The sequence below is a fragment of the Portunus trituberculatus genome, chromosome 17, assembly GCF_017591435.1.
Source record: "Portunus trituberculatus isolate SZX2019 chromosome 17, ASM1759143v1, whole genome shotgun sequence".
Taxonomy (NCBI): Eukaryota; Metazoa; Arthropoda; class Malacostraca; order Decapoda; family Portunidae; genus Portunus; species Portunus trituberculatus.
The window spans coordinates 22,135,375-22,160,374 of NC_059271.1; the positions used below are offsets into that span (position 1 = coordinate 22,135,375).

Sequence of the window (25,000 nt, forward strand, 5' to 3'; positions counted from 1 at the left end):
TTGATGGATACATCATCTACTACAGCTATTCAGATATCGAATGCATGTCATTGCGCTTAACTTTTAACCCTGCCTAGACGAGCGGGCGTGTCCGTCGGATATCGCACTTAGCGGCCAAATTCTGCAGGCCCTGCCCGTGAATGTTGTGTGGTATCGACGATGCCAGTAACATGTGGAATGCGGTGCAATAAATATAGCACCTACCATTACTAAGAAAAAAAAATAAGTTTCGCATGATAATTGATGCAATTTTGTGTATGAAAAATTGCATGGTAACTATAGAGAAAACCAGTAACTATATAGAGAAAAGTAATAATAAAATACGGTGCAAAGATTAGCTCAAGAAAAACATTCATTGAAGCCATACAATACTTCCTGCCTAGAAGACCGTCATGAAGTAGATTTCGAAAAGTTATGATAATGATGAAAATGAGCGTAAACACATACCTTACTAGTAAAGGTGAACCATACATTATGAAAAAAACCTAAGACAGCATAACTACAGAATCTCGTTTAGAAGCAACGCTGCGATTTTTAGCATCGGCATGCATGTATTTGGCTTTTTAATGTCATCCGTCGTAAAGGCAGCATCAAATGTTCTTTCATCTCTGCAGCAATGACCTCAGTGCTGTCATGTGTCTGCCTCCTTAAGAGACTTCGGTTTTACATTCAATAGACATTCTGACGAAAACTTCACATTGAATGTGGTCGTCAATGCCTCAATTAATTGTAGGTGGCACACTAGGTTCTCTGGGTTGTACAAGACAATGTGAAACGTGTTACGATGAGGCAAAACTTGGGAGGGAAGCTAGTCATGGCTCACTACATCTTAGTCTGGCAGGTCTGCCAAGGTCGAAGCTCCAGTTACCGGGCACCGCGTTGGTGATTTCGTTCGACGGGCACTCAGAGCAATTTGACAGTGTGCCTGTCTAATGATGCCCGTTAATGCCCGCTGGTCAAGCCCGCTGCCATGGACACGTATTATATTATACGTCTTTCATATTACAACGAGAAGTTGGAAATGGTTCTACCCTTTTAGTTTACTTAATTATATTCGCATTTTTTTTTTATTAACTTTAGATCTTAACATTTTCAGCGAGTTATGAAGAACAACCATAGGACATTTATTCTTCAACCATAGGACATTTATACAAGTTTACGCAGTCAGCCTGAAGAACACACCTCTACTACATCTTTGACTCTCCAAGTAAAACACCACGGAAAGAATTTAGAAACTCGTATTGATGTTTATTGCCATTATACATTCAAGCCAATTTACACAAAATCACTTTAAATACTATTCTATTATACATTTTGAACACATACCATACTATACTCTTACATTTCTTTAATACATACCATAACTCCTCGAGCCCAATATGGAGATTCCTTCACACCCTCTTTTCCTTCGTTCAAGCCAACCTGCGGAATAAGTAAAAGTTTTTCAGTCTTTGTGAACTGGTGAGCTCCAAGACCTAAGTGCCCACCGTGTCTTTACGCCCTAATCACACCATTGAACCTGGTGATTAAGACCTCCGGCGCCTGAATAGACTAGCACCCAAGGTCTCTCGCATCTCCCTAAGAGAACCCAGGGACGAGACTATACAGCGGTGGCCAGCATAGACTAGCATCCCAGGTCTCTCGCATCTCCCTAAGAGAACCAAGGCACGAGACTACAGTGGTGGCCAACAATCCCACCAGGCAACACTGGTCACAGCCGTACTCCCGCTAGGCAACACTGGTCACAGCCGCACGTCCAGATCATCATCATGAACACCAGTCTGTTGAGGCGCTGAAAGGTTCTCCCTTGAAAGGTCTTACCTAAGTTTTTTTTTTTTATTCCAACATGAACCTAAATACTAGATCCTAATAATTTTTTTACTCCAACAGGAGCCTAAATATTTACAAGCTATATCCAAAACTTCACCCTATTAGCACCGTTAAATTCCAACACCTCACCCCTCCCCCCTATCACTCTTAGGGCAACCAGCCCTACGAAGGCTACGACACTTACCAAGCAGCCACTTCTGTCTCTGGAGGAAAGGCAAAGGTGAGCCCCCAACCAGAAAACACTGACCGCCTGATCTGCTCACATTCCGAACTATCAACAATGCCGGGTGAATACCCAGCCACATTCCTTACGAATTATTTGTACTACGAACTATTTGTACTACAACAGGTAGGCCTAACAATTTTGACAAATCCAAACCAAAACTATCCACAAACCTCACCAGACAGCCAACCATCTCAAACACTCGTGATGGAAACCAAACACTGACCAACACAGCAAACACCAGGAATCCCGGAGCTCACCTGTACAGACGGGCAGTGTCCTCCTTTCAGGATGGAATCCAGAATTGTATTGGTGGTGTCCTGCCCAATGAATCAGGAGAAAACCTTTTCCTTGACTTCTTTGATGGTTCTTGGGAGGAATGAAGCACAAGCCTCACGGTAACGATCCAAACCATGTCCTGAAGGCCAACTTGTTTGCTGCTTATCTACTTTGTGCATAGTTTATATTTTGGATATGAGAGAATAATACTACTGTTCTAAGTACTACTTACAGAGTGTGGAAGAAACTTGCAGTTGTCTGGCAGAAATAGTTAGCTGAACGATACTTATAGAAAAGTTTCTCTTGTCTCACATGACTTCGTTTTATAAGTGCAGGAAAAAAAGAAAGAGCTGCTGCTGACTTCGTTTTCATACCAGTATCAGTCTATCTTCTACTACTTCTACTACTACTGCTACTATTACTACTTCACTTGCTATCACAACTAGTATTACTATTACTACTACTACTATTTTTTATAGTACTACTACTGATAATAATTATAATAATAATAATGATAATAATAATGATAATAATAATAATAATAATGATAATATTTATAAGTAAAACTTCCACTGCCACCACGACTACCAGATCTATTCGCTGTAATTCTTATAATTTGTCCTCATAATTTCCAATGTATGACGCCAAGGGAGCAATAAATAAATCAACAGCAACAACAACAACAACCATTACAATTGGTACTACCAGTGGTATTACTATTGCTATTAAAGCTAATACCACTGCCGTTGATTCTAATGATAATAGTGATTAATGCTGATTATAATATTAGTAATAATGATAATTATTGTCGTTATCATTATTATTACGCACTAAATATCTGGTCAAAATTATCTGACGCATTCATGCCAAACACTAGTAGTAATAGTAACGGTAGTGGTGATGCGTTGGTGATAAAGGTAACAGTAGTACAGGAATATAATAGTCATTAATTAATGAATATTTCATTAACGATAAGGAAAATTCACGTTTAGCAGTTTATCAAGGGCAAGCACGTCATTTTTTATGTAATATTCGTCAAGTGTAGAGACGTAGGAGTCAAGATTTACTGCTTCAGACTGTCACTTCTTTGTCCACCTCTACGATTTTATTTATTTATTTATTATTATTATTATTATTATTATTATTATTATTATTATTATTATTATTATTATTAGGCACTGCCAAGTTCCTACTTCGGACTTTGCTGGCCATTGTTCTCAGACACCTACGCCACAACTCCAATACTCTAAGTCACCGATTTAAAAAGTGTTTATGGCTCTGCAATACATAACATGCTGGTAATAGAAATTGTAATCATCCGTAGACTTCAGAAACTCCGGTGCAAGTTGTAGGATGCAGAGAGACCACACAGTGTTTCCATTCAGCACTACGACTCTGTCTGCCAGCGTACATACTCCTATCGGCGCCAGGGCCTCATGGTTCGAAGGCATAACGTTGTTTCTACCCTTATGCGGCTGGGCTACCGGCCACCGTGGCAGATCGCCGGGGTGGAGGGTGAGCCATCCTACACCGAGTGTAGACTGTGTGGAGCGCCCCGATCTGACACACTACAACACTATTGTCTGGCCTACCCCACTGTCCTGCACCTCCTACCTCAGGATCAACCACTCGATGCCATCTGCAGACACCTCATGAGCCACGACTTGTTGGAAGAGCTCCTGCTGCGCCATCCTTGTTTTGGTGGCTTTTCCACTTGATTGTTGATTGTTTATAAATACTCGTGTGTGTGTGTGTGTGTGTGTGTGTGTGTGTGTGTGTGTGTGTGTGAATTTCTTGTTAACTTTATTACTTGTATCTATTACATCATGATGTTTGGCGCTTTTAGCGTAATAAATTAATCAAATCAAATCAAATCACCCGTCGATGTCAGTAAACCTGGTAATAAATGTCACAAATTGGACATTCAAACACTTAAAAAGCGTATTAGGCAATGTCTCAGGTGATGTGTTTGCAGACTCATTAAGCTGAAGTGTATAGTTTCACTGTATAGCATTTCGATGCATCTTTCTCGATCGAAACGTTTTTTTTCCCTTTCTCACCCCTAACTTTGAGTCCGTTAGTTATTTAATCCTATTTCTGTTGACTTCATTACATTAAGACTATTACTGTAATGAAAGGTACATCGTTCTGTCGGTTGCCTTGCATCTTCCTCGGTTTTTAATCTTCCGCACCTGTAGCTTGTTAAGTCTTGTTAAGCTTCTGTTGGTTTCAATATCCCCATTATAACAACCATCATAACTTACTTCCTTAGTACGTAAATTTTACCTTATTGCTAACTTAATATAAAAGAAAATGGAAGTAAACAAGGATAAAAAAAAATGGGAGTAAACAAGGAACATAAAAGAAAATGGAAGTAAACAAGGAACATAAAAGAAAATGGAAATTAACAAAGAATATAAAAGAATGGAATTGATCAAAGAATATGAAACGAAACAAACACGAACATTCTCTAGTGCAGGAAACATACTCCAGTGTAGTTATAATACTCACTATACATCTCAAGTTTATCATACTTAAAAAAAGGAAGGAAACATACTCCAGTGTAGTTTTAATACTCACTATACATCTCAAGTTTATCATGCTTAAACCATTGTTAAAGGCGGCGAAAGCAGACTCAGTTATGTTATCATAGGTTAAGGTAAACGTAATTAAATTCAGTACTATTTTATTACTAACGTACACGGAAAAAAAGTAGGTCTATGCCGTTACATTCCGTACAACTATCTGTAAATACGTACACAAGTTTCAGTTCTATCACACGTTTCCGAGTTCTACTTCCTACACACCAACGTGAATCCTACATTCCTGCATTCCTCGCGCTCCCGTGTTCAGTCAGGTTGGCAGTTCTGCCTTCCTAACGCTCCTGTGTCCAGTCAGGCCAACCTGTGGAAAAAAAAATTCAGTCTTTGTTAACTGGCGAGCTCCAGGACCCAAGTGCTCGTCTTGGCTGGTGACATAACAGACCCCAAGTGCTTGAATAAACTAGCACCCTGGGTCTCTGCTTCCCAATAAGGGATCCTAGGGACAAGAAAACCACGGTAGCCAATAGCCTCGTCTTTCAATACTCGATACCGCCGCACGTCTCTATCTCACTAAGTGGACACCAGTATGTTAGAACTGAAAGATATAACCGCTAGCTTAATGAGACTCCTTACTTCCCCCAAGGATAATTTAAATCTTATAGCCCAGAATCATTTCCTTATTAGCACCACTGGAATCCAACACACCACCCGTTTCCCCTAGCACTCTTAGAACAACCAGCCCAACGAAGGCTATAATACTACACAAGCAGCCGGGGCCGGCGCCCAGCTGAAGGCGCAAAAGTAACCCCCACAGCTAGAACCTTCGACATTGTGACCTGATTTGCTCACATTCGTTGATTATTTATACTATAAAAAGCTAGATTAGCAATTTCAACGAGAAATAAAACCAAAATTACTTACAAACCTCACCAGACAGCCAATCATCTCAGACACTCGTGATAGAAACCAAACACTGACTAGCACAACAAACAACAGGAATCCCGGAGCTCACCTGTACAGACGGGGAATGTGTCCTCCGCTCAGGGTGGAATCCGGAGTTGTACTGGTGGTGTCCTGCCCAAGGAATCAAACCTTTTCCTTGACTCCTTTGAGAGTTCTGGAAGGAATGAAACAAGCCTCACGGTAACGATCAAAACCATGTCCTGAGTGCCAACTTCTTTGCTGCTTGTGTGTGTCCCTTTGTGCATGGTTTATATTTTGGAAAAAATAAAAATGTAAATTATTCCATCAGGCGTCGCAACAACTTATGTCATATGGCACCGCTAAAGTTAACGGGAGAACGCTACATCTCCCACCGGGCAACTAGGTTTGCCAAGAATTCGAACCCGGGCCGCCTAGACCGGACGCCCGAACAGGAGCTGCTACCCAGCCTCCTTTACTGCTCACTTTACTGTTAGTACTACGTAGTGTGGAACAAACTTGCAGTTGTCTGGAAGAAATAGCAGAACGATGACTTATTTGTTATCAATATTTATTATATATTCTCAATCCTTTTTTTCATTCTCAATCCTTATTTTTTTTTTATGATGTATACCTGCATACCTGTAAAAGAAATATTGAACGCATTCACGCCAAATACGTAGTAGTAACAGTTATAGTAATGGTAGTAATAAGAATGATGTGTTGGTATACTGTGGATAACTGTAGTACCGTAATATGATATGGATAACTGTATTACCGTAATATGATATAGTAAGTACAAATTTTCGAATAATAAAACCCATGTAGCACTTAACCAATATTTCATTAACGCTGACGAAAATCTACGCTTGGCAGGTTATCAAGAGCACACACGCCATTTTTTTTATAGTAATATTCGCCTTGTGTAGTGACGTAGGCGTCGAGATTAACTACTTCAGACCACCACCTTCGTTGTCCACCTACTCTGGACTTTGCTGCCCCTAGCGAACGAGAGCTTGCACTGTTCTGAAACACCCACGCCGCAACTCCAATTGAATAGGAAGGATCTATTTTAATTGTAATTACTGCTTTACGGTGAATTAACACCTAATGGAAGAAAATCATTAGTATCCTTCAGAAACGAGTGCAAGACGTAGGAACATTGTCCCCATACGAACCCGTAGCTCTTACCTTTTTGGAATTTGTTCTTTACGTCACCCAAAATTGCTCGGTTAATTGTTATCAAACATTTCCTTGGTATATTGCTCTGTGTCTGGTGTTCGATATACTCAAACCTATTGTAGCCAAGACTCTTTACTCACCCGTAGCCAAGACTCGCTTTACTCACCCAAAGAAAATAGCAACGCAAAAAATTATCAATTATACATTTTTCTTACGCCCATTTTATGATGGATCACTCTACCGTTATAAATTCTCGTTCATAAATTCTCATGTTTAGCCTTTCATATCCGTGTGGACTGCATTAAATTTTCACTGTTATGGTGCAGTAAGATCGCAGCCGTCCATTATGGTTTATCATTTTCACGGATTAAATTTCTACGGTTATGGTGCACAAGGTTTTAACCGTTCCGGTTTCCCATTTAAACGTAAATGGAAAAAAATAATGGATTAAATTTCTACGGTTATGGTGCACAAGGTTTTAACCGTTCCGGTTTCCCATTTAAACGTAAATGGAAAAAAATAATGGAGGTACCTGGTTTCTCATTTAAAGGTAAAGGAAAAAAATGTAAGTACAATATTTTAAACTCCGTATTATTTATTGATATGATATCTTACATTAGTTTATAGTTTAATCACATGACACCCATCACATTACAAATTATTGTCCCACTCTAATTTCCAAGCCAGTCCCACTCCAATTTCCACCAAAAGGGAGTCACAAGCCACCACAAGTTCAGAAATTCCCATTACACTTAAGTTTTAGGTCCCCACTAACACCAAACCGCAGCACTATAGTTCACCCTCATGCTCCGTGTCCGGTCTGGCTGTGGAAGTTACGTCGGTGTCGGTCTGTGGAAGAACTTAAAATTTTTCAGTCTTTGTGAACTGGTGAGCTCCAGGACCCAAGTGCTCGCCGAGTTTACAAGCCACCACCTTGACTGCTGATATAACAGACCCCCAGTGCCTGAACAGATTAGCACCCTGGGTCTCTGCTTCCCAACAAGGGAACTCAGGGGCAAGACAGCCTCGGTAGCCAGCAGCCGTATGTTGTAATACTCGCCACCGCCGCATGTCCCGATCACCGAAGTGAACACCATTCTGCTCAGGCGCTGAAAGATCCCCCCACTAAATTAAAGATTCTTCACTCCTCCAACACCCTACCTTAATGAGATTCCTTACTCCATCTATACCCTAAGCCTTATAACCCCTAATCATTACCGTATTAGCACCATTACATTACAATCATGAAACATTACCCTATTATCACAATATCCAACAGACCACCCCCCCCTATCACTCTAAGGGTAACCAGCCCTACGAAGGTACTAAACTCACCAAGCAACCACTTCGGTCTCCAGCTGAAGGGCAAAAGTAACCCACAGCCAGAACAACCAACATAGTGACCGCCTGACCTGCTCACATTCCTAACCTTCAACACCGCCGAGTAAATACCAAGCCACATTCTTTATCAATTATTTGTACTACCCCAGGAAAACCTAACAATTTCGACGAGAAAACGAACCAAAACTATTTACAAGCCTCACCAGACAGCCAACCATCTCAAAGACACTCGTGATAGAAACCAATCACTGACCAACACAACAAACACCCGGAATCCCAGAGCTCACCTGTACAGACGAGGAGTGTGTTCTCCGTTCACGGTGGAGTCCAGAGTTCTACTGGTGGTATCCTGCCCAAGGAATCAAGAGCAAACCTTTTCCTTGACTCCTTTGAGGGTTCATGAGAGGAATGAAGCACAAGCCTCACAGTAACGATCCAAAATATCTCGTAAGGGACATCTTTTTTTTTTCTTTTTTTTATTTATACCATGTGGACTTTGCTGTTAATTGTTTCTTTCTTTGCTTTCCTTTGTGTTTCTGTTGTATGTGACAAGATTCAATCTGGGAGATTAACGCTGATGTCCTACTGGCGACACTAATAGACAAATTGTCTATCTCATACGATCGTTCGTAGGAGAATGCTGTTAAGTGAAACAATCGCCTGCATGTCGCCGGGGCCTCGCCCGGTCCTGATGGTCGTTGTTGATTAATATATTGCGCCCTTTTTTTTATATAACATGTGGGCTTTTCACGGGAATTTATGGGCTAAAGGGGATACGGGTTCGAATCCTGTCCACGGTCCGAGTGTAGGTTGGGCTTCCACATTCGGGGCAACGGTTTTCTAGCGGGTGGGCTTTGAGATAGGGCGTACCCTTTAAGTATCCCCATTAGCCCATAAATTCCCGTGAAAAGTCCACATGTTATATAAAAAAAAGGGCGCAATAAATTAATCAACAACGACCATCAGGACCGGGCGAGGCCCCGGCGACATGCAGGCGATTGTTTCACTTAACAGCATTCGAAAAATCAACACCACTAGCAAAACAAAGATAATAAGTGTTAGGTTTGGAGTAAGGTGAGAGTGGAAGGAAGAGATATGCAAGCGTTTAGAGTTCGGGGAAGAGGGAATAAGGAAAAGAAAGGTTGTGGGAGCGTAAAGAGGGGAGGAACAGAAAAGGCGGAAGAGAGCTGGGACGAAGGAGGGAATGAGTGAACGAGAAGAGAGAAAGTCTAATACACTCTCACGTGATCACTGTTTGAATAATGGTCTTCATACACAATGTGCAACTTGCAAGCACGACACTAGGTCATATGACAGCGATGTCGTGTCTAGTTACCTTTGATTATTTTAAAATCTTAAAAATAATCCAATAAATGCTTTTGATGTTACTTCACCTTACTTCCATCCTTTTCCTCCTTCTCCTACGAACGATCGTATGAGATAGACAATTTGTCTATTAGTGTCGCCAGTAGGACATCAGCGTTAATCTCCCAGATTGAATCTTGTCACATACAACAGAAACACAAAGGAAAGCAAAGAAAGAAACAATTAACAGCAAAGTCCACATGGTATAAATAAAAAAAAGAAAAAAAAAAGATGTCCCTTACGAGATATTTTGGATCGTTACTGTGAGGCTTGTGCTTCATTCCTCTCATGAACCCTCAAAGGAGTCAAGGAAAAGGTTTGCTCTTGATTCCTTGGGCAGGATACCACCAGTAGAACTCTGGACTCCACCGTGAACGGAGAACACACTCCTCGTCTGTACAGGTGAGCTCTGGGATTCCGGGTGTTTGTTGTGTTGGTCAGTGATTGGTTTCTATCACGAGTGTCTTTGAGATGGTTGGCTGTCTGGTGAGGCTTGTAAATAGTTTTGGTTCGTTTTCTCGTCGAAATTGTTCGGTTTTCCTGGGGTAGTACAAATAATTGATAAAGAATGTGGCTTGGTATTTACCCGGCGGTGTTGAAGGTTAGGACTGTGAGCAGATCAGGCGGTCACTATGTTTGTTCTGGCTGTGGGTTACTTTTGCCCTTCAGCTGGAGACCGAAGTGGTTGCTTGGTGAGTTTAGTACCTTCGTAGGGCTGGTTACCCTTAGAGTGATAGGGGGGAGGGGTGGTCTGTTGGATATTGTGATAATAGGGTAATGTTTCATTATTGTAATGTAATGGTGCTAATACGGTAATGATTAGGGGTTATAAGGCTTAGGGTATAGATGGAGTAAGGAGTCTCATTAAGGTAGGGTGTTGGAGGAGTGAAGAACCTTTAATTTAGTGAGGGGGGATCTTTCAGCGCCAGAGCAGAATGGTGTTCACTTCGGTGATCGGGACATGCGGCGGTGGCGAGTATTGCAACATACGGCTGCTGGCTACCGAGGCTGTCTTGGCCTTGAGTTCCCTTGTTGGGAAGCAGACCCAGGGTGCTAATCTGTTCAGGCACTGGGGGTCTGTTATATCAGCAGTCAAGGTGGTGGCGCGTAAACTTGGCGAGCACTTGGGTCCTGGAGCTCACCAGTTCACAAAGACTGAAAAATTTTTCGTTCTTCCACAGACCGACACCGACGTAACTTCCACAGCCAGACCGGACACGGAGCATGAGGGTGAACTATAGTGCTGCGGTTTGGTGTTAGTGGGGACCTAAAACTTAAGTGTAATGGGAATTTCTGAACTTGTGGTGGCTTGTGACTCCCTTTTGGTGGAAATTGGAGTGGGACTGGCTTGGAAATTAGAGTGGGACAATAATTTGTAATGTGATGGGTGTCATGTGATAAAACTATGAACTAATGTAAGATATCAGATTATCAATAAATAATACGGAATTTAAAATGTTGTACTTACATTATTTTTTTCCTTTACCTTTAAATGAGAAACCAGGTACCTCCATTATTTTTTTCCATTTACGTTTAAATGGGAAACCGGAACGGTTAAAACCTTGTGCACCATAACCGTGGAAATTTAATCCGTGAAAATGATAAACCATAATGGACGGCTGCTTGTGTAGTATTATAGCCTTCGTGGGGCTGGTTGTTCTAAGAGTGCTAGGGGAAACGGGTGGTGTGTTGGATTCCAGTGGTGCTAATAAGGAAATGATTCTGGGCTATAAGATTTAAATTATCCTTGGGGGAAGTAAGGAGTCTCATTAAGCTAGCGGTTATATCTTTCAGTTCTAACATACTGGTGTCCACTTAGTGAGATAGAGACGTGCGGCGGTATCGAGTATTGAAAGACGAGGCTATTGGCTACCGTGGTTTTCTTGTCCCTAGGATCCCTTATTGGGAAGCAGAGACCCAGGGTGCTAGTTTATTCAAGCACTTGGGGTCTGTTATGTCACCAGCCAAGACGAGCACTTGGGTCCTGGAGCTCGCCAGTTAACAAAGACTGAATTTTTTTTTTCCACAGGTTGGCCTGACTGGACACAGGAGCGTTAGGAAGGCAGAACTGCCAACCTGACTGAACACGGGAGCGCGAGGAATGCAGGAATGTAGGATTCACGTTGGTGTGTAGGAAGTAGAACTCTGAAATGTGTGATAGAACTGAAACTTGTGTACGTATTTACAGATAGTTGTACGGAATGTAACGGCATAGACCTACTTTTTTTCCGTGTACGTTAGTAATAAAATAGTACTGAATTTAATTACGTTTACCTTAACCTATGATAACATAACAGTCTGCTTTCGCCGCCTTTAACAATGGTTTAAGCATGATAAACTTGAGATGTATAGTGAGTATTAAAACTACACTGGAGTATGTTTCCTTCCTTTATCAATGGTTTTAAGTATGATAAACTTGAGATGTATAGTGAGTATTATAACTACACTGGAGTATGTTTCCTGCACTAGAGAATGTTCGTGTTTGTTTCGTTTCATATTCTTTGATCAATTCCATTCTTTTATATTCTTTGTTAACTTCCATTTTCTTTTATGTTTAGTTACCTTTCGTTTTCTTGTTAACTTCCATTTTCATTTAGATTCCTTGTTTGCTTCCATATTGTTTTATATTTCTTGTTTACTTCCATATTCTTTTGACAACTCGTTTAAGAGGGAAGTTTCGAGACATTTGTTATTTAGTTCTAACTCACACACACACACACACACACACACACACACACACACACACACACACACACACGCACACGCACACGCACACACGTGGCCGTCTTCTACCACGCATGTTCTTACTGGGGTTTAGGTTATAAGTTCTGCGTCGCTTTGCCTCTGTTACTTCCTGATTTTTACTTAGTTTTTTTTATTTTTTATTATTCCTGATCAGTTTCAGTTCTGGACAGTAATCGGATTACCGAAAGCGTCCTGGGCAACCTAACAAGGACTTGCCATTTAATAATGTTTGGCTCCTCTAGACTTCCAACCCAGCGATAATGTTGTTAGGGTCCATAGCGTGGCTCTCTTGACCTAGAGGCTAAGCTATGTAAGAGGCTCAGGGTGTAAAGTACTTGCTTATATTTAGACACATTCTCCTACATCCTTTCTTCTCTCTCAGTACTGAGTAAGGCGTTTCCCAATAAAAGGTGTGTGGCACGGCCGGGCAGCCTCGAGACAGGATATGCTGTTCTCATGGCTGCCACTGGCACGTGCGGAATGTGCGTCCACCGTGTCCTAACCCTGACGCCTTTCCTCCACCTGTGTGCCAGTGTGCCAGCTACGTGTGTCACGCTCAGAAGATGGTGAGTAATCCGTTGATTTATTTAGTCGTTAACACTAACCAATTGTACGTCTCATTTTGCCAACGACCGTACCACGCTGAGTGCGCCGCTTCATGTCCTATCAACGAGGTCGAATAACGTTCGGTCATGTTAGTACTTGGATGGATGGTCTAGGTAGAATTCTAGCACGTCACCCGCTCTTTGGTAGCTGCAGACCACATCTCCCTTATCACCTTATGGCTTCAACGAATTACTTGTTTGTTGTTACTCTTTGTACAGTATACGCTTGTGTGTGTGCGTGGGCGTGTGCGTGTATGTGTATGTGTGTGTGTGTGTGTGTGTGTGTGTGTGTGTGTGTAACTATTAGCTGTAAATCTTATATTTCGTCCCCATATTTTCCTTTGTATGACGCCAAGGACGCAATAAATTAATTAGCAACAACAATGCGTGTTCCTGGTGTTTAAACTTGTCTAGGGAACACTGAAGCCCTCTTGGGTAAAGGGTCGTTTTTCCTTGTTTAACTCGACAAGGCCTCGCCTCACTAGGGCGCAAGAGGCTGCAGCAATCAGGCTTCGCTCAGTGTTTCCCTGCTCGTGCAACATCTTGGGATCTACCTCCTCTTGTCGCTTCTCCTGACTGGAAAGAGATTCATGATGCTCAGAGCACCAGCTGCAAGTGGTGTGATTTCAGTAACGCACCTACACACGGAACAAACCACCTCAAGCGCAAAGTAGTCATTGCTTCCTTCAAACCATCACTCACACGCTTTGTGCGTGTGCGTGCGTGTGCGTGCGTGTGTGTGTGTGTGTGTGTGTGTGTGTGTGTGTGTGTGTGTGTGTGTGTGTGTGTGTGTGTGTGTGTTTTAGGAGGCCAACTAATATGTCCCTAAAGAAGAGCCACAACGTCTAGCCAAACTTAACATTCATCATAGGTAAGAAAAATACGAAGTTAGGTTTGGAGTTCCAGAGTTTGCCAAAAAGAAGAAAGAGGTGCTGGTTTACCGAAAATATAAATGGATACTAAAAATAAGAGGGAAATAATTTTTCAAAACCTTCATTTTAAAAGTTTTATGTACCAGTAAGTCACCCTATGCCTCTAAAGACCATCAGAATCTATAATCTTGATATTATTACGTTGGCTGGGTGTGGATCATCGATTAGCTACCACGAACCAAAGACAGGGAACAGTTTTGTAATTGGCAGCAGCAGCGGCGCACATTTCCAGGCGAGCCCTACATCACCATAAATCATGTCCAGCAGAAAAAAAATATTATTCGATTGGTGACGAAAATTAAGTTGTTACCTGCAATTGATGTGACGTGTCAGAGGCTCGTAATAGACCCCGAGTGATACTGAAAAGTGCGGTGACGGTAGTGATGAAACGGGCATTTCAATAAAATGAGACCACTGGGAGACTTTTCTCTCATTCTTTCTACACCATCACCACCACCACTACCGCCACCATCATTCTCCCTTTGGTCGAGAGTGGTTCTCCGACGACTTAATGCTGGGCTCCTTTCATCATCGTCCTTCGCTTCAACTCTCTGATCTTCCCGGTAATCTGGAGCTTTTCCACTACACGCTCCTGCCACCTGATCCTGAACAGCTCGGTAGCGTTCACCAGGTAAGGCACCAGAGGGATTTGCACAATATTTAAGTGCTTTTCTGAAAACATCCCATAAAATTCAGGTAAAGCTTTCATAGATATATTATGTGTGGTATGAAGGAAATTGCCCTAAAATATACCTTTCACTAAGTGTGTGTGTGTGTGTGTGTGTGGGCGGGGGCTGGACAGTATGAAAAGAGACTCTGATTTCCCGAATGTTCGCAATCACTGCAGGCTTTATTCCTTTGTATTGAACTTCAGAACAAACACAAGGAAGTGGCGTCACGGGGACAGGTATGGTATGTGGAGACAGTCGTGTACATGCATAGTGAATCAGGGGCTAAGTTGATTGCAATGATTCATTGCATTAAGCTGCTGTCCACATCTCCCTTATTACTTATTGTTTTCAACGAATAATGTGTGTGTGTGTGTGTGTGTGTGTGTGTGTGTGTGTGTGTGTGTGTTGTTGCTGATGTTGATTAATTTATTGTGTGTGTATGTGTGTAACTATTTACTGTATAAAACATATTTTAACACCATAATTTCCATTTTATGACGGCAAGAGTGTAATGAATTAATCAACAAGCAACGAAATCATTATGAAAGATATCCAACACTTTTACGTCTCAACTTGTTACCTGTCACAGATAACAAGTAGTAATCAGTGTTTCGCCGAGGTTAAAGTTTTGAATCATACACTTATAGCATCGGAATTCTTGATGTAAACTGTGTAAAGTAATCACGACATAGTACTTAAATTTTCAAATGAAACTACCATCTATATTATTATTACTTTTTGTTTTTTTTGTGAATGTCCTGCGAGGTTGGCACGCCTGCTTGGCCATAAGGTTTCAAAGTTCAGATGATGTCTCACTGCTTCGAACGAATAGATCCTGCAACGTCTCGCCAATCCTTTTAAATTATATGCAGGTGTATATTGTCTTTTTGCCCATAAATAGTAAATAATGAAGCATATTACTGAAATTATGCAACTTTGTCAATCACATAGAAAGCAAATTAAGTTTCAAAAGACAAGAGGATCGAGACTATTCGAATTATTGGCTCGAAACAGGGTCTTCTGTGTTTGTTCAGTGGTGCGAGAGAAAAAAAAAAAGGCCTTGGACAGACTAGTACCGCTCACCTCTCCTACCGAGTGACGCGTGAGTGAGAAATGGAATATCATATGGGGAACAAATGGAAAGAGCAAAGCCTGTCCAGAACATCTATGTCAAGTAAGAGAAATAGGAGTTATAATGAGAATAAGTGACTGAGTAAAAGTGAGAGGGAAAGTGCATGCCGTGAAGAAAGCAAACCACATAACTGAAGGAGCATTGTTGTACAGATTGGAAACGACCGCCAGAGGGAGGAACCACTTAACCTTTATGGCGTATTAGAGGGATTTAATGGAAGGGTGAGAGCTGAGCGGGAAAGGGACAGTGTGAGGTAAGCGTGAAAACTACATAGCTGACTATTTTTAACGAGGAAAGACGTCACACACACACACACACACACACACACACACACACACACACACACACAGTGTAGTGGTTAGCACGCTCGACTCACAATCGAGAGGGTCAGGGTTCGAGTCCCGGAGGCGGCGAGGCAAATGGGCAAGCCTCTTAATGTGTGGCCCCTGTTCACCTAGCAGTAAATAGGTACGGGATGTAACTCGAGGGGTTGTGGCCTCGCTTTTCCGGTGTGTAGAGTGTATTGTGGTCTCAGCCCTACCCGAAGATCGGTCTATGAGCTCTGAGTTCGCTCCGTAATGGGGAAGACTGGCTGGGTGACCAGCAGACGACCATGGTGGTGGTGAATTACACACACACACACACACACACACACACACACACACACACACACACACACACACACACACAGTGGTTAGAGCGCTGGCTTCACAAGCCAGAGGACCGGGGTTCGATTCCCCGGCCGGGTGGAGATATTTGGGTGTCTCCTTTCACGTGTAGCCCCTGTTCACCTAGCAGTGAGTAGGTACGGGATGTAAATCGAGGAGTTGTGACCTTGTTGTCCCGGTGTGTGGTGTGTGCCTGGTCTCAGGCCTATCCGAAGATCGGAAATAATGAGCTCTGAGCTCGTTCCGTAGGGTAACATCTGGCTGTCTCGTCAGAGACTGCAGCAGATCAAACAGTGAAACACACACACACTCGAGCGATTATGCTATATATAGAGTATGAAATTAATTATATATGTATTGCTTTTGAATTACTTAAACAGCACTGCAAACATGAGGAGTTAAGTTTGCAAAATTATTTAGTTAGCGGGCTCATAGTTGTGTTGCAATGAGAGAGAGAGAGAGAGAGAGAGAGAGAGAGAGAGAGAGAGAGAGAGAGAGAGAGAGAGATGTTAGGAGGATGTTCTCGTGCTCGTAAACGTGTCTCCCTTCTCAACCATCACTGGTCCATTCGATTCACATGTCTTATAAATCGCGTTACAGTTTGTCCACTATACACGGAAAGAGAGAAAGAGAGAGAACTGCAGTGTTGATAGTATTGAGTTACACTTTCTCATCTCCCGCTTACCAGAATCACTCTCTCTCTTATCTGTTTCATAAACTACGCCGATCACTCCCTTGAATAATGATCCGCACTCTACGCACGCCCACAAATACTCCAGCGCTGCTAACGTTTGTTCAAAATAGTTATAATGAGTGGGATATTAAGGAATACGTGATGGTGGATCCCGTTCCCATATATTAGGTACTTAATGTGATTTTAATGGGTCATAAAGGGAAGGAGTTTGCGTAACATAGCGCAACCTTCGAGGAAAGATGAAGATTCATCCTTGGAGTGTCCTGTTCATCTTGTATATAAAGATGGTTCTTGTTTTTGTTTTGTCTGTTCTTATATTGTTCAGTTAGATAGTGTGTTTTCCTGTTGTGTTTTACTTGGTTGTGTTAAAAATGGAAGGGTGGCTAAACAACTGTGTTTACTTGTAATTTATATCCACTGAAATTCTACTTTACTTTACTTTCATGGTTTAGTTCTTTTGAAGGTAAATACAAGAAAGAGGTAACACAAGAGAACAAGGGAAAGGCAATGTATATTGAGACGGTTAAGTTTTGTTTAAATCATAGAGTTTAATCATATCAGAAAACAGGAAAACACGAAAGAAAGATTAACAAATTTTGATATTCATCCTTTACATTATCATTCTTTACTAACTTTTACTTCCTGTTGCTACATGAACTATTGTATTCGAGAGAAAAAAAAACGAAATATAGGTTAAGCAAATTTGATATTCATTCTTTACATTATCAATCTGTATTAATATTTACTCCTTTGTACTGCGTATTTAACTATACTCGAGAAAAAGACAACACGAAAGAAAAATGAGAGACACAAGAGTCTACACAACTCCTCCTCGATGTCGATCTTTACAAATATTTACTCTTCTCTATACGCGAAATACAAAGACAAGCGGTAGGCAAAGGTAACTCACTCCCTAGCAAGACCATTAAACTCCTACCTCTTAATTTCAGATGCTGTAGATGTTTAAAAGAAAACTATTCATGACCCTCACTAATCCTTGCTTTTGTTTTCTTCCTGCATTGAAAGGAAAAAGTGCATGAGTGTATGTGTGGGTGGTTACAGTGTGTGGGGTGGGGGGCGCTCAGGTGGGTGGGTGGGCGGGTTGGAGTAGCAGTTTGGCGGGGAAGTTGAAAGAGAACGAAGCATAGGAGTCAAAGTTAGGTCATGATTATAATTTCAAGCTCAACTTTCCCCTCTCAGTTCCTTGGTGGATATGAATTAGCGGTGAGGGAAAGCAAGAGGGGTGCTGAGTGGAGGCGTCGCGCCGTCCGCCCTCTATCCCCCCTCTCCTTGAGTGGTTATTAAACTTCCTTCGTGTAAATCGTAGAAGACCGTGAAAAAAAAAGTGATGAAATACCGTGGTGGAATGAAGCATAAATTATAATTACGTGGCTGATCTATCCTACACATAAGTTGCACCAAGAAGTGTGTGTGTGTGTGTGTGTGTGTGTGTGTGTGTGTGTGTGTGTGTGTGTGTGTGTGTGTGTGTGTGCAGCCTTTCATTATTGTATATTGAAGTATCATGTAATTCTCGGTGTGGCTTTACAATACGAGTATATTACAAAACCGTACAAGTAGGAGAGGTGTTTGTTCTCTGTTGTAAAGGGTTACCCTCTGACAATCTGGAGTCAAAAGCTGAAGGAAGAGGGTGACGCACTAATGACAAAGGTGTTAGGAATGGACAGAACAAAAGAGTTTGGCGAAGCGCGAGGCTGACACAATCACATTCCCTTTGCTACATTTCACCAGCCAGTCTACTTGTCATTGATATTATTACCTCGCATGGTACCGCAGTAATATGTTACCTTGCCATTGATGCTGAGTGGATTGGCTTGATGTAAGGGATAACATTGCATTTACTCTCGCTGTTACTCTATGGCATGGAGTGTTTGCATCAGCCCTTCTAGATACTGTTCCAGATAATTTTGGACGTACATTCACTGATTTCTTAAGCACCTTTAGTGGACTTTTTCTTCCATCAATTTTAGTTGCTCTTGGCTAGCGACACTTTCATGAATAGAGAGAATAAAATAGATAGTAATACTGAGGACTTAATAATTATGTAGATCACACTATACCAACAATTATACCAGACACAGTAATAACAGTGATTGCCCCCTCCCTCCCTTCCTCTGGGCCGTACATTGTCTGGTATAGTGCCACCTGCATGACAAGGTTGATAAACGCAGCCACCCAATACTCCCCAATCCTCCCGCCGCCTCCGCTCATCTCTCCGCGTCTTGCCTCCTACTGCACTCCACTCTCATCCACTCCACTGTTCATCCTTTAATTCCTCACGATTCCCTCCCTTCGTCCTCTCCTCTCCATGCCCTTTCCCTTATCCCCTCCTCTTAGCCCCTGCCCCTCTTCACTCCTCCTCCTCCTTCTCCTCCTCCTCTTCTCGTCTGTATTCCTTGTTATCTTTCTAGAGTCTTGTGCAACGCCATCAACAAACTATTGTATAAATCGGGGTTGTATATATAGCAAACAACCGGTTTTCTTGTAAACTTTAATAGTTTTCATTTCAAGTTTGTCAGTGAATGTCATCGATACATTCATTTTACTTGTTTCCATATGTATCCGGGAGACGGGAATAAAGCAAAAACTTGGATTAGAATGCAAATTATCCTGCTGTTACCGGCGTCCCCAGAATTGAAAAAGAAGAATTAAAAGAAAGGTTAATCTATTTAAGTTTTTTTTCTGTTTTTTTTTTTATTTGTTCATATATTTCATTTTATTTATTTTCTTCATTGTTCGCATTACTCTTTCAGTGCATCATGTGGTTTCCTTTTGCCCATTCTGAACAGCACGTATTCCCTGCATTATAACTATTTTCTGTTGTGTGCCTCGCCTCCATGAGATATTTCCAAGTGTAAGCGTTTCGTAAAACTGCAAGATAGGGGCAGGACGAGAGATTACCCCCAGACAGACAGTTCCAATAAAATGTGATTAAAAGATCAAATACAGTGACCGTTCCTCTTATGCGCGCGCGCGCGCACACACACACACACACACACACACACACACACACACACACACACACACACACACACACACACACACACACAGAGCTAAGTTAAGGTTCTAATCTTAAGTCTCCCTCAATCCCCATATGGGCATTTTCAGTATGTATGTACTGCAATTATTAATAAACCGTATTATTGTTATTATTATTATTATTATTATTATTATTATTGTTATTGTTCTTAGTATTACACACACACACACACACACACACACACACACACACACACACACACACACACACACACACACACACACACACACACACACACACACACACACACATGTTTAATATGTAGCTTGATTATGAAGTTAAATGGATATAAATTATTTCAATTGCATTATACAAACCTGAGAAATTCAATGTGTGTCGAATAATTTAACAGATAAAATGTAGCAAGGATAGAGAGAGAGAGAGAGAGAGAGAGAGAGAGAGAGAGAGAGAGAGAGAGAGAATTGTGATGGAATTTAGTTGAATATTCATGAAGAGTGGGAGGGGGACGTGAGAAACACAGTAGAAACAAGACAGCCGTAATAAATAATGGAGCAGGAAGAGGTAATGAATATATAATAAGTTAAAAAAGGAAACTGGAGAGTAGATGGATAAAGGGAGAGCTACTCATCCTCCAACCCAACCCTCCACCACTCATCCCACACCCACACTTCCCCACGCCCTTCCCATCTCACCTTCATACATACTTCCCCACTCCACCACTCATCCTACACCAACACTTCACCACGCCCATCCCTCTTACCTTCATACATACTTCCCCACTCCACTGCTCTTTCCACATCCATCCTTCACCACGACCTCAAATCTCAACCACATCAATCGCATCCACTCCACCACACCCTCCATTCACACCTTCCACTATGATGTCACAGTTGGGTTTTGTATATTTTTTTTTTTCAGTTTTGTTGCTTTATATGAAAACCGATTCTCGTACTCATTGATATAGTATTTAGTGTCACTAGTTACTGTGTGGAGCGAAAGTTAAGCTGTTATAGCAAACTGAGAAAGGGCGTGCGGCGTGTGAAAGCTGCGAAAGAAATGAGTGAAAGAAAGAAAAAGAAACGTAAAAAGTATCTGATGTATTGAAAGATTTAAAGCATGGCAATTTTAGAAACGTGAAGGATTTGGATTGGTAGAGTAGAGAGTGGAGTGGGAGAGGGAAAATGGAAAAGAAAAGAAATCTTGTTTATTGACATGAAATTCACTAGGAAAACGGGATTATATGTAGCAGCCATACGGAAAAAATAACATACTTGTGTAGTCTAAAAATACACGTCGTTCAGCAGTGTCTTCCTCTCGTCCTTACCTTGAGATGATCACCAACCCATTCCTCGTTCCGTCATCCTTCTCTCTCCGCTGAGACTCACTTATTTCCCGCCTCTCACGCAATCCTCCCGGCCATCTCCCTTACCAAGGTCACCCGTCACTCACAGCTGCCTCCCGCCACTCCTCCTGTGGTGTCCTCATCCCAAGCTACACCTGCCATCTCCGGCTGACGTGTTCGCTATCCCTCCGTCACCTCCTCCATCTTATTCCGTATGACTGTAGGTGCTGGGGTGTTACTTCTATACAGTGTTCTTTAGAAGTGTGGCTGTTAGTGACTGAATGACACACAGTATTTCACATAATTCAGGGACTAGTGTGTTTCGCAGCTTTCCTCTCATGTTCTCTTCATGTGTTCTTATTTAGCCTTAAATCTTAAAAGACAGAAGGTTCGCTTTCGAAAGTCTTATGTTACCCTATCTCTTCCCGTATTGCACGCTATATATACCTGCCCTTCTTCTCAGACTCCTCTCACCTCATGAGCCATTCAGGAAGATAGATATTTGATCTCCAGAGTCCGCCTCGCATTATAGTTCTTCTTTCACTTTCCGATTCTTGCCAAGTTTCCTACTCAAAGGGGAAGCAGGAAGCGGAGAACTAGTAGCAGTGTGCAGCAGGGGTCCAGGGCAACCTTTATTGTGACTATCAAGGAATTGCAGCGTCGTGGTTCATTTCAGAGATTACACACGCTTTCTTATGATTTTCTCTCTCTCTCTCTCTCTCTCTCTCTCTCTCTCTCTCTCTCTCTCTCTCTCTCTCTCTCTCTCTCTCTCTCTCTCTTCAGCAGTTCCTCAGAAACTTTAGACGGAAAGCTTGAAGTGCAACTCTCGCATACAAGAAAGGTTTATTAGCAGATGGTGTGTCTGTGAGACGGCGGGATTGATGTGCATACTAATTCACTCACTAATTTGTGTTTCGTCTCTGGGAAAATTATTTGTCTTGTCTTGTCGCAGTGCGGAGACATCGAGTGACGCGTGGCAATGCTAAAATCAGGTTAGCCTCGTGCGTCTCTTCAGAAATCAGCTCGGTGGAAAAAAGATAAAATAATGTCTTTTGGCATATCTTGCTGAGTATGAATTCACACACCCACACACACACACACTCACACACACACACACACACACACACACACACACACACACACACACACACACACACACACACACACACACACACACACACACACACACACACACACACACACACACACACACACACACACACACACACACACACACACACACACACACACACACACACACACACACACACACACACACACACACACACACACACACACACACACACACACACACACACACACACACACACACACACACACACACACACACACACACACACACACACACACACACACACACACACACACAAGATGTAGGAGAGCAGGCTGCAAGTAGAGCTTGAGCTGTGAAGATCCTACTAGGCTCTCCTGCTTAGACGGGATACTGACCCTAAGCTGAACTGCACAGATTGCCTGACTACCTCCTTCATGTAATTTCCAGCTGTGATGCGCAACATTTCAGGCGCTGCATGTGTTTCTAAACAAATTAGCACCTGAAATAACCCTAAGGTGTAGGAGATAGAAGGAAGATGAAATGTGTTCGCTTGGATCTGCTTCGGAACAATAATTTGAAGCTTTAACGTGTCTCACTTCCACTACATCTTAAAGACTACTTGAGTTACATGGATATCTAAGGATTATTTTATGGTTGTAGTGGCAGATCAACAAGATTTCTACATTGCCAATAGAAGAAAACCAGGCTAATCATCTCTGTGTCTTTTGGAAATACTCTAGGTGAAAGGGAATTTTTTTGAATATAGGGATTTCTTTGAGTTTGCTTTCACTAATCACCTTACCCTCAGTTGGCGGATGCAGTTGCACACACTTGAGTGAAGGAGACGACAATAGTACATAAGCTGATTCGTAAGACCATGTTGGTGTCAATAGGATGAACATGGGGGAAGGTTGTTTTGGGATCGCGTATTCAGACTGTCACCAAGGGATAAGTCATGCCGCTGTGTGATGTGCATTGAATTCGTCATGGGAGTAAAGGGAATATCTATCGTCTATCTAGTGTTAATAGGGTAGTTTTAGTTCTGTTTGCTATAGTGTATGTGGGTTAAGGGAGGGGGGGCAAAATATATGAATTGCTAGTTCACGATGTACATCATTCAGGTGTTCGTAGTAATATGGATGATACGAAACATGATTATACGATACATTATTGCCACTTTATGGTATGAAAGTTACACATTTCGTAGGTTATAATAAGCACTTTCTTCCAGGATTTTAGCGTGGAGGTTGAGAAAGCTTATTGATAATCTTAGAAAATATCATTAACCCAATTATTTAGTAATGGTGGTAGTGTATTTTTAGTTCTGTTTCCTGGTGTGTGTGAGGGAGGGGTGTGTAAGAGAGAGAGAGAGAGAGAGAGTGAGAGTGTTCTGAACTGCAAACTGACGATATATCATTATTACTTCTAGGTAAGGGTGAGGGCTGCATTCCTTAGCAAGCTATGAAAGTATGGAGCAGGATTTCAGAATAGTTTGAGTAAGGTTTGGTCGTCATACGTATTCTCACATGAAAAATAAAAAGTTTATTACAACTTTCTTCTCATGTTTTTTTTTTCGTGTGTTTTTTTATTTCGAAACTCTAGTACGGCACCACAATTAACAACATTTCAAAATCCTTCATTATAAGCAATGCTACCCTAAGTTAAATGTATTAGGATAGTATCCAGAGTAAAGTTAAAAGAAAAAAATAGAGTTAAAATTCACTCATGAGTTAAGAATCGAACTAACCTACTAAGCGTTTCAGAGAGTTTGAGGGCACGTTTTTTCTAGAATAACTTTGTAAGGAACACGCATATCATTATGAAATTTTGCCACAGTGTATTTGACACCCTCCCCTAATATCCCAATGTGTCAAGAATCGTTAACAGTATATAATAATGGCACTTCTCCCTATAAAAACAGGAGAAAGTCACTTATCCCTCACGAAGAAACGGACAAGTGGTGAGAAATGGTGACTTAGAGAGAGAGAGAGAGAGAGAGAGAGAGAGAGAGAGAGAGGAGGTAGGGGAATACATAGACGGGGAGGGAGGGGAAGGGAGGAAGGGAGCGAAATATGGGAGGGGATGGAAGAGAGGGAGGGTAGGAGCAGGGGGAGGGACTATGTGGGTGGAGCTTGTTACTACGTCACAGATAGTACTACGTCACCATTTCTCACCACTTGTCCGTTTCTTCGTGAGGGATAAGTGACTTTCTCCTGTTTTTATAGGGAGAAGTGCCATTATTATATACTGTTGACGATTCATGACACATTGGGATATTCGGGGAGGGTGTCAAATACACTGTGGCAAAATTTCATAATGATATGCGTGTTCCTTACAAAGTTATTCCCTCTGAAACGCTTAGTAGTATGTTTAAGTTTTGTGTTCCTGTAAGAGTCAATGTTCTTAAGAATTGCAGAACAAACAACCTTTTTA

The 25,000-nt window shown here is 41.8% G+C and overlaps 1 protein-coding gene and 3 long non-coding RNA genes across 9 annotated transcripts in view; 2 read left to right on the top strand and 2 right to left on the bottom strand.

Moving 5' to 3' along the window:
• LOC123504834 overlaps window positions 1–2,419 on the bottom strand; it is a 37,399-nt gene extending 34,980 nt beyond the window's left edge. The window contains exons 1-2 of the long non-coding RNA XR_006674972.1: window positions 2,314–2,419; window positions 1,360–1,422 (exon numbers count right to left, since the gene is read on the bottom strand). This is a non-coding gene — a long non-coding RNA (uncharacterized LOC123504834). The remainder of the gene's footprint in view (window positions 1–1,359; window positions 1,423–2,313) is intronic.
• Window positions 2,420–7,589: 5,170 nt separating this feature from the next.
• Window positions 7,590–8,739, bottom strand: LOC123504835. Its single transcript, XR_006674973.1, has 2 exons — window positions 8,607–8,739; window positions 7,590–7,827 (listed from the first exon to the last, which is right to left on the bottom strand). It is a non-coding gene; the product is annotated as an uncharacterized LOC123504835 (long non-coding RNA).
• A 1,214-nt stretch (window positions 8,740–9,953) lies between these two features.
• On the top strand, window positions 9,954–11,147 carry LOC123504836. The gene is made up of 2 exons (XR_006674974.1): window positions 9,954–10,086; window positions 10,866–11,147. It is a non-coding gene; the product is annotated as an uncharacterized LOC123504836 (long non-coding RNA).
• A 1,696-nt stretch (window positions 11,148–12,843) lies between these two features.
• The window catches only part of LOC123504837 (zinc finger protein OZF-like), a 182,409-nt gene continuing 170,252 nt past the window's right edge, over window positions 12,844–25,000 (top strand). For 3 of the 6 annotated variants that reach the window (XM_045255712.1, XM_045255704.1, XM_045255703.1), the window contains exon 1: window positions 15,695–15,811. The gene's annotated coding sequence lies outside the window, so the exon portion shown is untranslated. Of the gene's footprint in view, window positions 12,996–14,578; window positions 14,598–15,686; window positions 15,812–15,921; window positions 16,023–25,000 lie in introns of those variants that run through there. The other 3 variants (XM_045255705.1, XM_045255706.1, XM_045255707.1) reach the window with 3 other exon arrangements.